This window comes from Sphaerodactylus townsendi, linkage group LG07 (assembly GCF_021028975.2).
Source record: "Sphaerodactylus townsendi isolate TG3544 linkage group LG07, MPM_Stown_v2.3, whole genome shotgun sequence".
Taxonomy (NCBI): Eukaryota; Metazoa; Chordata; class Lepidosauria; order Squamata; family Sphaerodactylidae; genus Sphaerodactylus; species Sphaerodactylus townsendi.
The window spans coordinates 9,154,101-9,167,467 of NC_059431.1; the positions used below are offsets into that span (position 1 = coordinate 9,154,101).

A 13,367-nucleotide genomic window follows, 5' to 3' on the forward strand; every position below is an offset into this window, starting at 1 on the left:
TCAGCCGCTTGGAGACTCCTAAGGGTTGAGAAGAACCAGGTCGGAACCCCAAACTCTTCGGGACCACCCGGGCCAACCGCGACGTCTCTCCTCCGACTGTCCCTGTTGTTCGTCGAAGCGCCGGAGGGGGGCGCCCCCGAGCCGAGCAGCCGGCACAAACGCGCCCAGGCGGCTCTCCAGCTGGCCTGGCCGCGCGCGGATCGCCAGAAGCCCCCGAGCCCCCGGTCCGGTTCGGCGCTCCCCGAGCCCGGCACCCCACCCGTCTCGTGCTGCAAGAGGGGGCGGGGGCCTCGGAGCCGCCCCCTTCCCTCCGCAGAGCGCGCCCCGGAGAGAAAGGAAGAGAACCTGGGAAGCCAGTGCGCCGATTTGATTTTTTTTGGCGATCTGTTTTTTTTTTGCAATCTGGTTTTTTTTTTTTTGTTTTGGGCGATCTGGTTTTTTTGTTTGCAATTTGGGTTTGTTTCAATTCGATTTTTTTGGTGTGCAAAACGTTCCCCTCCCCTCTTTCCTTCTTCCCTCCCCTCCTTCCTCGCCCCTCCCCCTCGCCGCCGCCGCCGCCGCCGCCGCGATCGCTCGGCGGGGAAATGCATCGAAAGTAACCTCGCTCTTTTGGGTCTTTTTTTGTTTGTTTGTTTTGTTTTTGTTTTTTTTTGCACGCGCGCCTCTGCGATCCCTTTTGCTTTTTCGCGTCGGAGCGAGACGCCATTTTTCCCACCTCTTGCAGAAAAAAGAAAAGAAAAAAAAGATCTCCGGGCTTGCATTGCTGGCCTGCCTCTCTCCCTCCCTCCCTCCGCCCTCCCCTCTTCTCTCCCTCCGCCCTTCCCGCTCCTCTCTCCCCCCCCCTCGCCTCCTCTGACAGCTCCCCCCCTCCAGCGCCATGGCTTTCCTGCAGCAAAACCCGCGGCAGGCTGGGCAGCGACGGCTCGGGGGGCCAGGGACCGGCTGCGGGATCTGAGCCCCTTGCTGGCGACAGCCGACCTCCCCCCCCCCAATTCCCGGGTGCTTTCCGCCCCCCCCCCCCGATCGTGCTTCTGGACGCCCCCGCTCCGGAGAGACAAGGAGACGCGCGTCGGCGAGGCGGGCGCAAAAGCGCATTTGGCTGGGCGAGGAGACATGGGTGAGTGGGGCGCTGCTGCCAACGTGGGGACGGGGAAGGGGGCTGGGGGGGCCTGGGGGGGGGTGTTGCCTGGCAGGAAAGGCCCCCTTGCCCGAGTCGATCGGTCTTTTTTTGCATTGGGGGTGCAGGAAAAGCCCCCCCCCCCACCTCTAGATGCGCGCCCCCAACCCGGGCTTTGCGCCTTTGCGCCCTGGTTTTGGAGACGCCAGTGCCGAGCCCGGCCGCCGACAGCAGTGGAGGGACCGAGGCTGGCCCGGCGGCCCCGATCCCGGGTGGGTTTACTCGCGAGTAGGGAAGCCTCCCCCTTCCCGCCTGCCCGTTCCGCGCGCGCTGGGGAAGGGGCGCCGACGGCCAGCTAAGGGGGCTGCCTCCCTCGCCGGGGGAACCAGCCCTGCCGGAGGCGGCCGCGCTTGCTCCCGAGTAGACCGACCCCGCGACGGCCTGCGTGGGAAAGGAAGCCCTGTCGATGTCTGTGCGCTTACTCCCCGGTAAACGGGCACGAGCCGGGACGGCGAAAACCCTTGCTGGCGAGGGGGGGGGGGACCATTGCATAAGCCGCGGGCTGCGCGGTCGGAGGGGCTTGCTCCCGAGTAGACGTACCTGCGAAGTCAGTGGCGGGGGCTTAGTTCCGAGTAAACCTGCACTTGTGCGCGGTCTTGGGAAGGGGGGTTACTTTGGAGCAGGCGCGCACGGGATCGGGGCCTTCGCTCCCTCCCTATTCACCCCTTCCCCCAATAGTCCAATTATTATTGATGTTTTAATTGTTTTGTTGGTACCATTTGGAGGGGGGGGCATTGCAAAGCGAAGAGTCCCCAGTTTGGATCTGAAAGGCTTATGACTCATGGGGGGAGTGGTGAGTGGGGCGTCCCCATGTTGAATTGGGGGGGGGTTACCCAAATTTCAAACCTTGCAGAGACAGCTCTGCTTTCAAGACCCCCCCTTTCTGCTCACTTCCTTGCATGTATCTCTTTCTCTCTTTTTTGCAAATAACTCCCCCCCCCCCAATCTGACCGCTGGGGTGTCATTTTGACATTGGCAAAAGGACACTGTCAGGAACCAGGTGGCTTGGAGGTCTAAACAAGTGACGCGCCCAGGGATGCACGCGTGGGTCTCCGTGTTGTGTGTGGTTGTGTCGAAGAGACAGGAAATTGACAACACAGGCTGGCGGTGTGGTTTCTGCAACAACCTCGGGGCTCACAGGCAGCCACCTTCCTAGATCTGCTGCTAAAAAAAAGAAAAATAAATCCGGGACTCTGCTGGCCAGCCTGCTTTTATTTGTTTCACAAGAACCAAACCACAACCCCCCCCCGCCCCCCCCCCCCGCTCTCTAAAAATCAGGATCAGGCAGGCTTCGCTTCCAACAGCCAGATAAATCTCTTTGCAGAAGCCGGGGCATTCAGGATTTAGGAAGCAAAAGAAATTGTTACAGTCACCACCCCCCTTCAGGATTTAGGAAGAAAAGAAATTGTTACAGTCACCTCCCCCCCTTTCAGGATTTAGGAAGAAAAGAAATTGTTACAAAGACTGGAGTGCCTGTGCGGAGAGGAAACTCATTTTTTTCCCTCTACAGATTTCTTCCTAAAGAGAGAGAGAGAGAGAGAGATTTACAAGGGAATCCGAGCACCTTTGGAGATGGTTCGGTTCCCCCCTTCATGTGTGGGAATCGTGAGGTGGGTGTCCCCATATAGGCCAAGCAGGAAGCAGTGGGGAGGGGGGGATGCCAGTCACAGATGCGGGTTAGGAGCAAAAACTGCCAGATCTTGACCCCGAAAACCCACAACAGCCCATTTCTTTATCGCTTCCATGAACTGACTACTTTGGGTGATAATGGGGTCTCTGGAAGGGTTCTTTTCTCTCTCTCAGCTTTGCAGACCCTCTTGGGTCCGTTACTGGATCCTCCGCCGTCCCCGAAAAGTTCTGGGAGGCGGGCATTTGTTTGTTGCACCGAGGTTCGTCTCCACGTGCGGCTGGCAGTGGATCGGATCGGGTTGTGTTCCGGCTTGCCTGAAATGCCAAAAACACAACTGAGCCGCCCTGCCAGTTTGAGAGCATCCAGAGACTTCCCTGGGGCTGCTGGAAGAATGGCAGATTCCTCCCCTTCCCCCCCCAACCCCCCCCCTCTCTCCCACCCAAGGACCCCCTGGAAGACATTAGACTTTCATCCAAACAGGAGCAAAGGAGGAAGTGGGGACTTCAGCAGGAAAATCCCATCTGTGCTGCATGAGGGGGAAATGTGATTGTGCTTTGCATGGTGTGGGCTGCTTTAGTGGATGGAAACAGAATCTGGTAAAGGGGGAGGGGAGGGGCGGGCAGGGATCTGGGAGGTTGGGGAGACAGAGTGAGAATTCCGACCCTCCAGGCCTTTGGGAGGCACTGCCTCCCTCCAGCTCTGTTTTTAAGGTTGGGTTTTCGGTGACATTCCCCTGCCACGACCCTCTCTTCTGCGCCTGCTTTTTCAACCGGGGAAAACTGCAGCGGCCGGAAAGTGCGACTGTGTGCACGCTTTTATGGCGTTTTAGATCATTTTCCAGGAGAGGAGAAGGAGAGGAGAAACAAACAGAGGCCTGGTGTCCCCTTAACGTGTTATTCTCATCTGACTGGCGACGAAGCCACGTGCTTTTGGGAACGGAGAATCCCTCGAGGAGGGAATTTCGGGAGGAGAAGATCTATCTTATTCCCAGAAGTCCTCCCCACCCAATATTGGGGTGGGTGGGTGGGCTGTATCTTGACATAATTCCTATCCCTCTGTCTTGCACTCAGTTTCAAAAGCGGCCCACGAAAAAGGACAGAGCATCCCCGGATTTCGGCACCGGATGCGAATCTCTAGGCGAGATCGTTTCAGATACACGGCCCTGTTTGTGCGTAATGCCAAAATAAACCTAGAGTCTCGGAGACAGATAAGAGCTGATGCCAGCCCACCCTTTGTTGGGGGCCGCTCTGGAAGAACCTTTCCGGGAAATCGGTTGCAGATTTGGGAGGGGGGGCGATTGAGATCCCAGGATGTTATTTCTGCCTTTCCAGCCTCCCGTACAAGCCAAATCCTGCCAGAATTAGGTGATAGGTGATAACTGCCAAAACATTGGAAGCACATGCACATGGAATTTCTTTTGTTTCTCTCTCCCCCCCCCCCTTTACTTTACATTGAAAGCAGAGGTGTTTCATTAACTGTACGATGTAAACAGCCCAGGAGGGTGGTCTGTGCCGGCCGGTGGTGTTTCAGGTGGTGGATTGGGTGTGCAAACTTGTATGTTGTGGGGGGCAGCCCCTGCGTGCTGTTGCCTTATGAGGAGCGCCTTCCTTATGAGGAGAGGCTGCAGCGTTTGGGACTCTTTAGTTTGGAGAGGAGACGTCTGAGGGAGGATATGATTGAAGTCTATAAAATTATGCATGGGGTAGAAAATGTGGACAGAGAGAAATGTTTCTCTCTTTCTCACAATACTAGAACCAGGGGGCATCCAGTGAAAATGCTGGGGGGAAGAATTGGGACTAATCAAAGGAAACACTTCTTCACGCCACGTGTGATTGGTGTTTGGAATATGCTGCCACAGGAGGTGGTGATGGCCACTAACCTGGATAGCTTTAAAAGGGGCTTGGACAGATTTATGGAGGAGAAGTCGATCTATGGCTACCAATCTTGATCCTTTTTGATCTGAGATTGCAAATGCCTTAACAGTCCAGGTGCTCGGGAGCAACAGCCACAGAAGGCCGTTGCTTTCACATCTTGCATGTGAGCTCCCAAAGGCACCTGGTGGGCCACTGCAAGTAGCAGAGTGCTGGACTAGATGGACTCTGGTCTGATCCAGCAGGCCCTCTCTTATGTTCTTAAGGCCATTGCTTTCACCTCCTGCAGGTGAGCTCCCAAAGGCACCCGGTGGGCCACTGCGAGTAGCAGAGAGCTGGACTAGATGGACTCTGGTCTGATCCAGCTGGCTTGTTCTTATGTTCTTATGTTCTTATATGTACATCTCTGGATTTTCCAGGCAAGGAGAATGTTGACCCCGCTGGTTTCTGTGTTGGGGGGGGGGAGTTATAGGATCTCTTCCATGTTGACAGGAAGGCTTTTCCAAGGTGGTAAAGAATCACAGGGCGGGCCAATCAGGCGGTGTTCAAGTTTTGAGAAGACCAGAAGCAAACCACATCATGAACTGGCATGCATGTTTATCTGAACATGCGATTATAGAAACTTCCTCCTTCGGAATGGGTGCCTTTTGTTATTTTGGAACTGTTTACTTTGGGCATGTCTTTATTCGGGAGGCCGGTTTCTATTTTTAGCCTGCTTTATTGCTTTCTGGGCAAGGCGGGCACCAGGCGGGCAGGAAGGTTAAATCCCTTTTCAGCTGTGAAACTCCAGAGCGTTAAACCGCTGCCGAGTCAGGCTGAAATTCAGCGGGGAAGGTTTCCATGGCAGGGTGGTGGGAAGAGCTTCACCTGTTGAATTTCCAGAGAGCGTCTTTCTAGCAAAGAACAATCATCGGTTCAGACCTTGGTAGACCCGATAGATGGATGGATGGATGGATGGATGGATGGATGGATGGATGGATGGATGGATGGATAGATAGATAGATAGATAGATAGATAGATAGATAGATAGATAGATAGATAGATAGATAGATAGATAGATAGATAGATAGATAGATACGTACGTACGTACATACGTACGTACGTACATACGAACATAAGAACATAAGAACATAAGAACAAGCCTGCTGGATCAGACCAGAGTCGCAGTGGCCCACCAGGTGCCTTTGGGAGCTCACATGCAGGATGTGAAAGCAATGGCCTTCTGCGGCTGTTGCTCCCGATCACCTGGTCTGTTAAGGCATTTGCAATCTCAGATCAAAGAGGATCAGGATTGGTAGCCATAGATAGATAGATAGATAGATAGATGGATGGATGGGTGGATGGATGGATGGGTGGGTGGGTGGGTGGGTAGGTGGGTAGGTAGGTAGGTACAGTCGTCTCATGTTTTCATAAGCCACCAGATACATCCACAGTCTAGACACCAGCAAGGGCGGGGATGTAACTGGGTTTTAACTGGATTTGCAACCTGGGAATGTGCAAGGAAGCTTTATTTTTATTCATTTGTTTATTTATGATTTGATTTTGGGACTGCCCTTCCCTAAATGGGGTCACGGTAGCGTACAACGTATTAAAAATAAAATTCATGACATCAACACTTTGAATCAATTTCCCAATAGGGTATCCACCGACGGGACCTTTTGTGGTGTGGCAAGAGGGAACAGCTTGGGACCGGGGTCACCGGGCGTCACTTCCTTTGGGGAGCATTCCAGCCCAGCGCCACCTTCGCACCTGTGCCTTGGGCCCTGAACTCCCTGTGGAGTCTAGTGTGGGGGTGCAGTTGAACCCCAGCCAGCAGGGCTCACCCTGCCCCCAAACTCCATGGGGAGATTGGGAGTGGGACTGGCCGGCTTGCCTGGCCCCGCCCCAATCAGGAGTGCTGAGGGCCGTTGGATGCTGGTCTTGGCTCGCCCATGTCCGGATTTAAACCGTAGGCTATAACCAGTGGTGTTCCTGCCTAGGGACAGGGGGTACCCTATGTCCCCGGGCGCCCCCCCATTTGGTCACGTGGGGGGCGCCAACATTTCAAGGTCGTTTGTGTGTTTTTAAATGTTTTAAGTGTTTTTTCACGTTCCGGCCTGCAGGGGGCGCATTTTTATAGCTAGCGGCACCAAATTTTCAGGGTACCATCCAGAGACTGTCCTGATGATACCACCCACGTTTGGTGATGTTTGGTTCAGGGGCAGCAAAGTCATGGACCCCCAAAGCGGGTGCCCCATCCCCATTGTTTTCAATGGGAGCTAACCTGAAATGGAAGCTACCCATTTGAGGGACCATAACTTTGGTCCCCCTGAACATAACTTCACCAAACTTGGGTGGCATCATAAGAATAGTTAACAGATGATACCCTGAAATTTTGGTGCCACTAGCTTTAAAAATACACCCTTTCCAGGCACCCCAAGAAATTTGCCCAAGATTCTTTGTTTTGCAGTGACTTTGCTCCATTGTAACCAATGGGGAATTTCAGAGTGTGTAGGCAGGCTGCACATTTTTGAAGATAGAGGCACCAGATTTTCAGGGTGGCTCCAGGAGGGCCTCCTGGTAATAGCATCCAGGTTTGGAGACCTTTACTTCTGGGGGTTCAATTTTATGGGCCCCCAAAAGGCTTATTTTGTTTCCTTGCTCCTGCACATGAAAGCCTGTGGGCTGAGTTCTCTCAGAACTCTCTCAACTCCCCCCCCTCCAGAAGCAAAGCTCACCAAGCTTGGATGCTATTACTCAAGGCCTCTTGAAGCCATCTTGAAAGTCTGGCACCTCTGTCCTCAAAAATGTGCAGCCTGCCTTAGAAATTCCTCAGTAGCTACAATGGAGCAAAGTCACTGCAAAACAAAGAATCTTGGGCAAATTTCTTAGGGTGCCTGGAAGGGATGTATTTTTAAAGCTAGTGGCACCAAAATTTCAGGGTATCATCTGTTTATTATTCTTATGATGCCACCCAAGTTTGGTGAAGTTATGTTCAGGGGGACCAAAGTTATGGTCCCTCAAATGGGTAGCCCCCATCTCCTGTTAGCTCCCATTGAAAACAATAGGGATGGGGGCATTCCATTTGGGCATCCATAACTTTGCATCGCCAAACCAAACATCAGGTGGTATCATCAGGGCAGTCTCTGGATGATGCCCTGAAAACATGGTGCCGCTAGCTATAAAAATGTGCTCACTGCAAGCTGAAAAAACACCAAAAATACCCCCCAAAACCCCAAATACCTTGCATTCGCATTTGTTCATATTTGGGTAGGACATAATTGGACAATTTTTGTCCAAATGTGCCCAAATTTGCCCAGATTCCAGCCGAATCTGCTATTTGTTTCATCTGAATCTCCAACCCTCAAAAGTAATGCTGTTTCAGGGTGGGGGAGAATCCATCCCCAAACAGCATCACTTTCAATTTTGTTTTAACTGGGGACCCCAGATTCTCCCTTTAAGGTAGATTTAAAAGAAGAATCTGAGCTTCCTAGTTTAAACACCATTGAAAGTGATGCTGTTTGGGGGTGGATTCCACTGGAGGTGTTTTGTGAGAGATGATGCTGACATTTGTTTGGTAAATGTTTTGCTGGGGTAATTTGTGAGAGATTTACATGCTTAATACCCACTTGTACTGACTTGGAGTTGTTTCTCAGGCTAACAACCTACCTGATAGGGTTGTTGTGATTAGGAAATTAGGAAAAGAGTTGGTGGGGAGAGAGCCATGTATGTTTTGATGGAAGTGGGAGGTGTTTTGTGAGCTGGTACAAAAAAATCATTGTTTGATCATGGTGAGGAGCGTGGCCGCCCATACGCCAGGCGGGGGGGGGGGGCGCCAAACTCAGGTTTTGTCCCCGGGCGCCAGTTTTCCTAGGTACGCCCCTGGCTATAACTACACCCTGCCATTGCTGCCCTCCACCATAGGCGTAGTTGGAATGCCATTGCTGCCCTCCACCATAGGCGTAGTTGGAATGCCATTGCTGCCCTCCACCACAGGTCTGGTTGGAATGCCATTGCTGCCCTCCACCATAGGCCTAGTTGGAATGCCATTGCTGCCTTCCACCATAAGCCTGGTTGGAATGCCATTGCTTCCCTCCACCCTAGGCCTAGTTGGAATGCCATTGCTGCCCTCCACCACAGGTCTGGTTGGAATGCCATTGCTGCCCTCCACCATAGGCCTAGTTGGAATGCCATTGCTGCCTTCCACCATAAGCCTGTTTGGAATGCCATTGCTGCCCTCCACCATAGGTCTGGTTGGAATGCCATTGCTGCCCTTCACCATAGGTCTGGTTGGAATGCCATTGCTGCCTTCCACCATAAGCCTGTTTGGAATGCCATTGCTGCCCTCCACTATAGGTTTAGTTGGAATGCCATTGCTGCCCTCCACCATAGGCCTAGTTGGAATGCCATTGCTGCCCTTCACATAGACCTAGTTGGAATGCCATTGCTGCCCTCCATCACAGGTCTGGTTGGAATGCCATTGCTGCCCTCCACCATAGGCCTAGTTGGAATGCCATTGCTGCCCTCCATCACAGGTGTGGTTGGAATGCCATTGCTGCCCTCCACCATAGGCCTAGTTGGAATGCCATTGCTGCCTTCCACCATAAGCCTGTTTGGAATGCCATTGCTGCCCTCCACCATAGGTCTGGTTGGAATGTCATTGCTGCCTTCCACCATAAGCCTGTTTGGAATGTCATTGCTGCCCTCCACCATAGGTCTGGTTAGAATGCCATTTCTGCCCTCCACCATAGGTATGGTTGGAATGTCATTGCTGCCTTCCACCATAAACCTGTTTGGAATGCCATTGCTGCCCTCCACAATAGGCCTGATTGGAATGCCATTGCTGCCCTCCACCATAGGCCTAGTTGGAATGCCATTGCTGCCCTTAACCATAGGCCTAGTTGGAGTGCCATTGCTGCCCTTCACATAGGCCTAGTTGGAATGCCATTCCTGCCCTTCACATAGGCCTAGTTGGAATGCCATTGCTGCCCTTAACCATAGGCCTAGTTGGAATGCCATTGCTGCCCTTCACATAGGCCTAGTTGGAATGCCATTGCTGCCCTCCACCATAGGTCTGGTAAAGGCATATCTAGAGAAAATGGAGCCCAGGGCAAAATCTGAGCCCCCCCCCCCCCGGCTGCATTTTTCCTAGATACAGGGGGAGGAGAGAGATTGAGCCATCTGCCACTCTCAGGGAGGAGTGCCATGTTGGTGATGGCGCCCACATCTACCGCCTGAAGTCCGCGAGCATGGCCTGGGCCCCGCACCCCCACGTGATAAGATGGCGTGCCCCCGGGGACGTGTGACACCCCCTGTCCCTTTGGGTGGTACGCCCCTGGCAGGAAGAGTGTAGTCAAAGGTTCTGCTCATTATGTTAAGGCCCCATAAGGCAAACCACCCCATAAACAAAGTCTCGCTAGTAAACGTTGAGATGTGACATCACCCTGTGAGCCAGTAATGATCTCTCACTTTAGAGAGAGTTCAGGCTTGGTTTGATATTGAAAATGTTCATTTGTCTTGTTGGCGGTCCATAGAAGCAGCAGTGGCGTAGGAGGTTAAGAGCTCGTGTATCTAATCTGGAGGAACCGGGTTTGATTCCCAGCTCTGTCGCCTGGGCTGTGGAGGCTTATCTGGGGAATTCAGATTAGCCTGTACACTCCCACACAAGCCAGCTGGGTGACCTTGGGCTAGTCACAGCTTTTCGGAGCTCTCTCAGCCCCACCTACCTCACAGGGTGTTTGTTGTGAGGGGGGGAAGGGCAAGGCGATTGTAAGCCCCTTTGAGTCTCCTGCAGGAGAGAAAGGGGGAATATAAATCCAAACTCCTCCTCCTCCTCCTCCTCCTCCTCCTCTTCTTCTTCTTCTTCTTCTTCTTCTTCTTCTTCTTCTTCTTCTTCTTCTTCTTCTTCTTCTTCTTCTTCTTCTATAAAAAAACTCTTGTCCAACACTACATTTCAAATGAATCAACTTTCTTCCTGCCAACTTTCTTCGTTGTCCAGCTTTTGCACCCATACATGGTAATGGGGAACGCTGTGGTATAAATTACCTTGATCTTGGTCACACACAACAATCCTTACACTTAAAGAATCTTTTCTGCTTCCTTCATGGCTGCCCTTCTCAGTCTCCTCTTGACTTCTTGGTTGTAGTCTCTCTTATCAGTTGACGATGAAACCAAGGAATAGAAAATCTTGAATAATTTCAATTTCTTCCTTGCCAGCATTGGCCCCTTCCGCACATGCAGAATAATGCACTTTCAATCCACGTTCACAATTGTTTTCAAGTGGATTTTGCTATTCCGCACAGGAAAATCCAGCTGCAGAGTGCATTGAAAGTGGATTGAAAGCGCATTATTCTGCGTGTGCGGAAAGGACCACAATGTAGTGGTTAACAGTGGTGGACTCTAATCTGGAGAACTGGGTTTGATTCCCCATGCCTCCACATAGAAGAAGAAGAGGAGGAAGAGGAGGAGGAGTTTGGATTTATATCCCCCCCTTTCTCTCCTGCAGGAGACTCAAAGGGGCTTACAGTCTCCTTTCCCTTCCCCCTCACAACAAACACCCTGTAAGGTAGGTGGGGCTGAGAGAGCTCTGAGAAGCTGTGACTAGCCCAAGGTCACCCAGCTGGCGTGTGTGGGAGTGTACAGGCTAATCTGAATTCCCCTGATAAGCCTCCACAGCTCAGGTGGCAGAGCTGGGAATCAAACCCGGTTCCTCCAAATCAGAGTGCACCTGCTCTTAGCCACTACGCCACTGCTGCATACACGGAGGACTGTTACCTGGTGAACAGGATTTCTTTATGTGCTCCTCTACATGAAGCCGCTGGGTGACCTTGGGCCAATCACAGTTCTTTCCAAATTCTTTCAGCCCCACTGCCTCACAAGGTGTCTACTGTGGGGAGAGGAAGGGAAGGGGTTTGTAAGCTGCTTCGAGACTCCTCAAGGGAGAGTAAAGTGGGGTAGAAATCCAAACTCTTCAACTTTTCACACCCTTCTAAAGGTGAACCCTGTAGGCGGCAAAAAACTTGGAGAAGGCCGTCAGAACCTGGGAAAATGCCGGAAACCCAAGATGAGCAGAGCCAGTTTTATTAAGACTAGGAGAAATCCTGGCCTGGACTTACTCATTGAGTCTAAGAAAGTCGGAGTCAGTTGTAGTTTCTAATCTAATAAAAAGAGTATTTATTAGTGAACTCCATTCTTCCTCGACCCCTTCTCTCTTCTTGTTCCTACCGTGCCTAGAGAGAGGGTGGATGCTCCTCGCATCCATCTCCATCCAGCTAGATTAGGATAGCATAGTGACTCTATCGACCTACCTTTCTATCCAGAATGGAGTTCACTAATAAATACTCTTTTTATTAGATTAGAAACTACAACTGACTCCGACTTTCTTTTGTGTAAGCTTGCCGCACATTGGGATCCGTCACGCACGCACATGAGGTAAGGCTTCTGCTGTGTTCTAGCCACCCGTGCCGCTCTGCTAACTACGATAAGGGGTAATCTCCAACTACCAGGAGCACTTATCCCAACAAGCCTAACTAGAAGAGGCCAAATAAGTTACTCAAAGTGGTCATGCTGGTCAGCTTACTGTAGATCATAGGTGTCAAACTCGCGGCCCTCCAGATGTGATGGACTACAGTTCCCATCATCCCCTGCCAGCACCATGCTGGCAGGGGATGATGGGAACTGTAGTCCATCACATCTGGAGGGCCGCGAGTTTGGCACCTGTGCTGTAGATCATAGATCAAAATCTGAGTCGTCTTGCTGCCGAGCTTTATTTTTTTGCTTTTGGTGCGTGTGTGCAATGCTTAACGTTTCGACCGGAATTAGCAAATCTGAACGGCCATCTGGGGTCTCGATGGAAGCGTCCGGATAAGCTGGAGCTGTCCCCTCGGAAAGCCGGCATTTGGCAAGTCTTACGCACTGCTCTTTCTCCCAGGGCCCCATGTAAACAGCAGGTGTCTTCCCATGCCTTTAATTCGCTAGCAGCTGGCGATTTGTCTTGGGGGCGGGGGGGTGGGGGGTAAAGAGGAAGCGTTCACGCTTCTAAGCTTTTTTTCAAACAATATCATTCCTCTTACTTGTATTTTAATCTCGGGTCGTAGATTGGAACAGTTATGTAAGGAGGATCTGAGAAATGGCCGGAGACTGCCGGATTGGGGCTTAAATCTTGTATCCGGTGATACTTCTGTTGTAAAAATATATATCTGACTTCTCAGACACCAAACTTTAATAAAAAGCAGAACTCTTTAAGAACATAAGAACTAGCCTGCTGGATCAGACCAGAGTCCATCTAGTCTAGCACTCTGCTACTCGCAGTGGCCCACCAGGTGCCTTTGGGAGCTCACGTGCAGGATGTTAAAGCAATGGCCTTCTGCTGCTACTGCTCCCGAGCCCCTGGTCTGCTAAGGCATTTGCAACCTCAGATCAAGGAGGTTCAAGATTGGTAGCCATAGATCGACTTCTCCTCCATCAATCTAAAGGAGGTTCAAGATTGGTAGCCATAGATCGACTTCTCCTCCATCAATCTAAAGGAGGTTCAAGATTGGTAGCCATAGATCGACTTCTCCTCCATCAATCTGTCCAAGCCCCTTTTAAAGCTATCCAGGTTAGTGGCCATCACCACCTCCTGTGGCAGCATATTCCAAACACCAATCACAGGTTGCGTGAAGAAGTGTTTCCTTTTATTAGTCCTAATTCTTCCCCCCAGCATTTTCAA

General features: G+C 51.7%; 1 long non-coding RNA gene across 1 annotated transcript; it reads left to right on the plus strand.

The window, feature by feature from the left end:
- The first annotated feature begins 6,957 nt into the window (after positions 1-6,957).
- LOC125436631 lies at positions 6,958-7,884 on the plus strand. Its single transcript, XR_007245097.1, has 2 exons — positions 6,958-7,011; positions 7,783-7,884. It is a non-coding gene; the product is annotated as an uncharacterized LOC125436631 (long non-coding RNA).
- Positions 7,885-13,367: the final 5,483 nt, after the last annotated feature.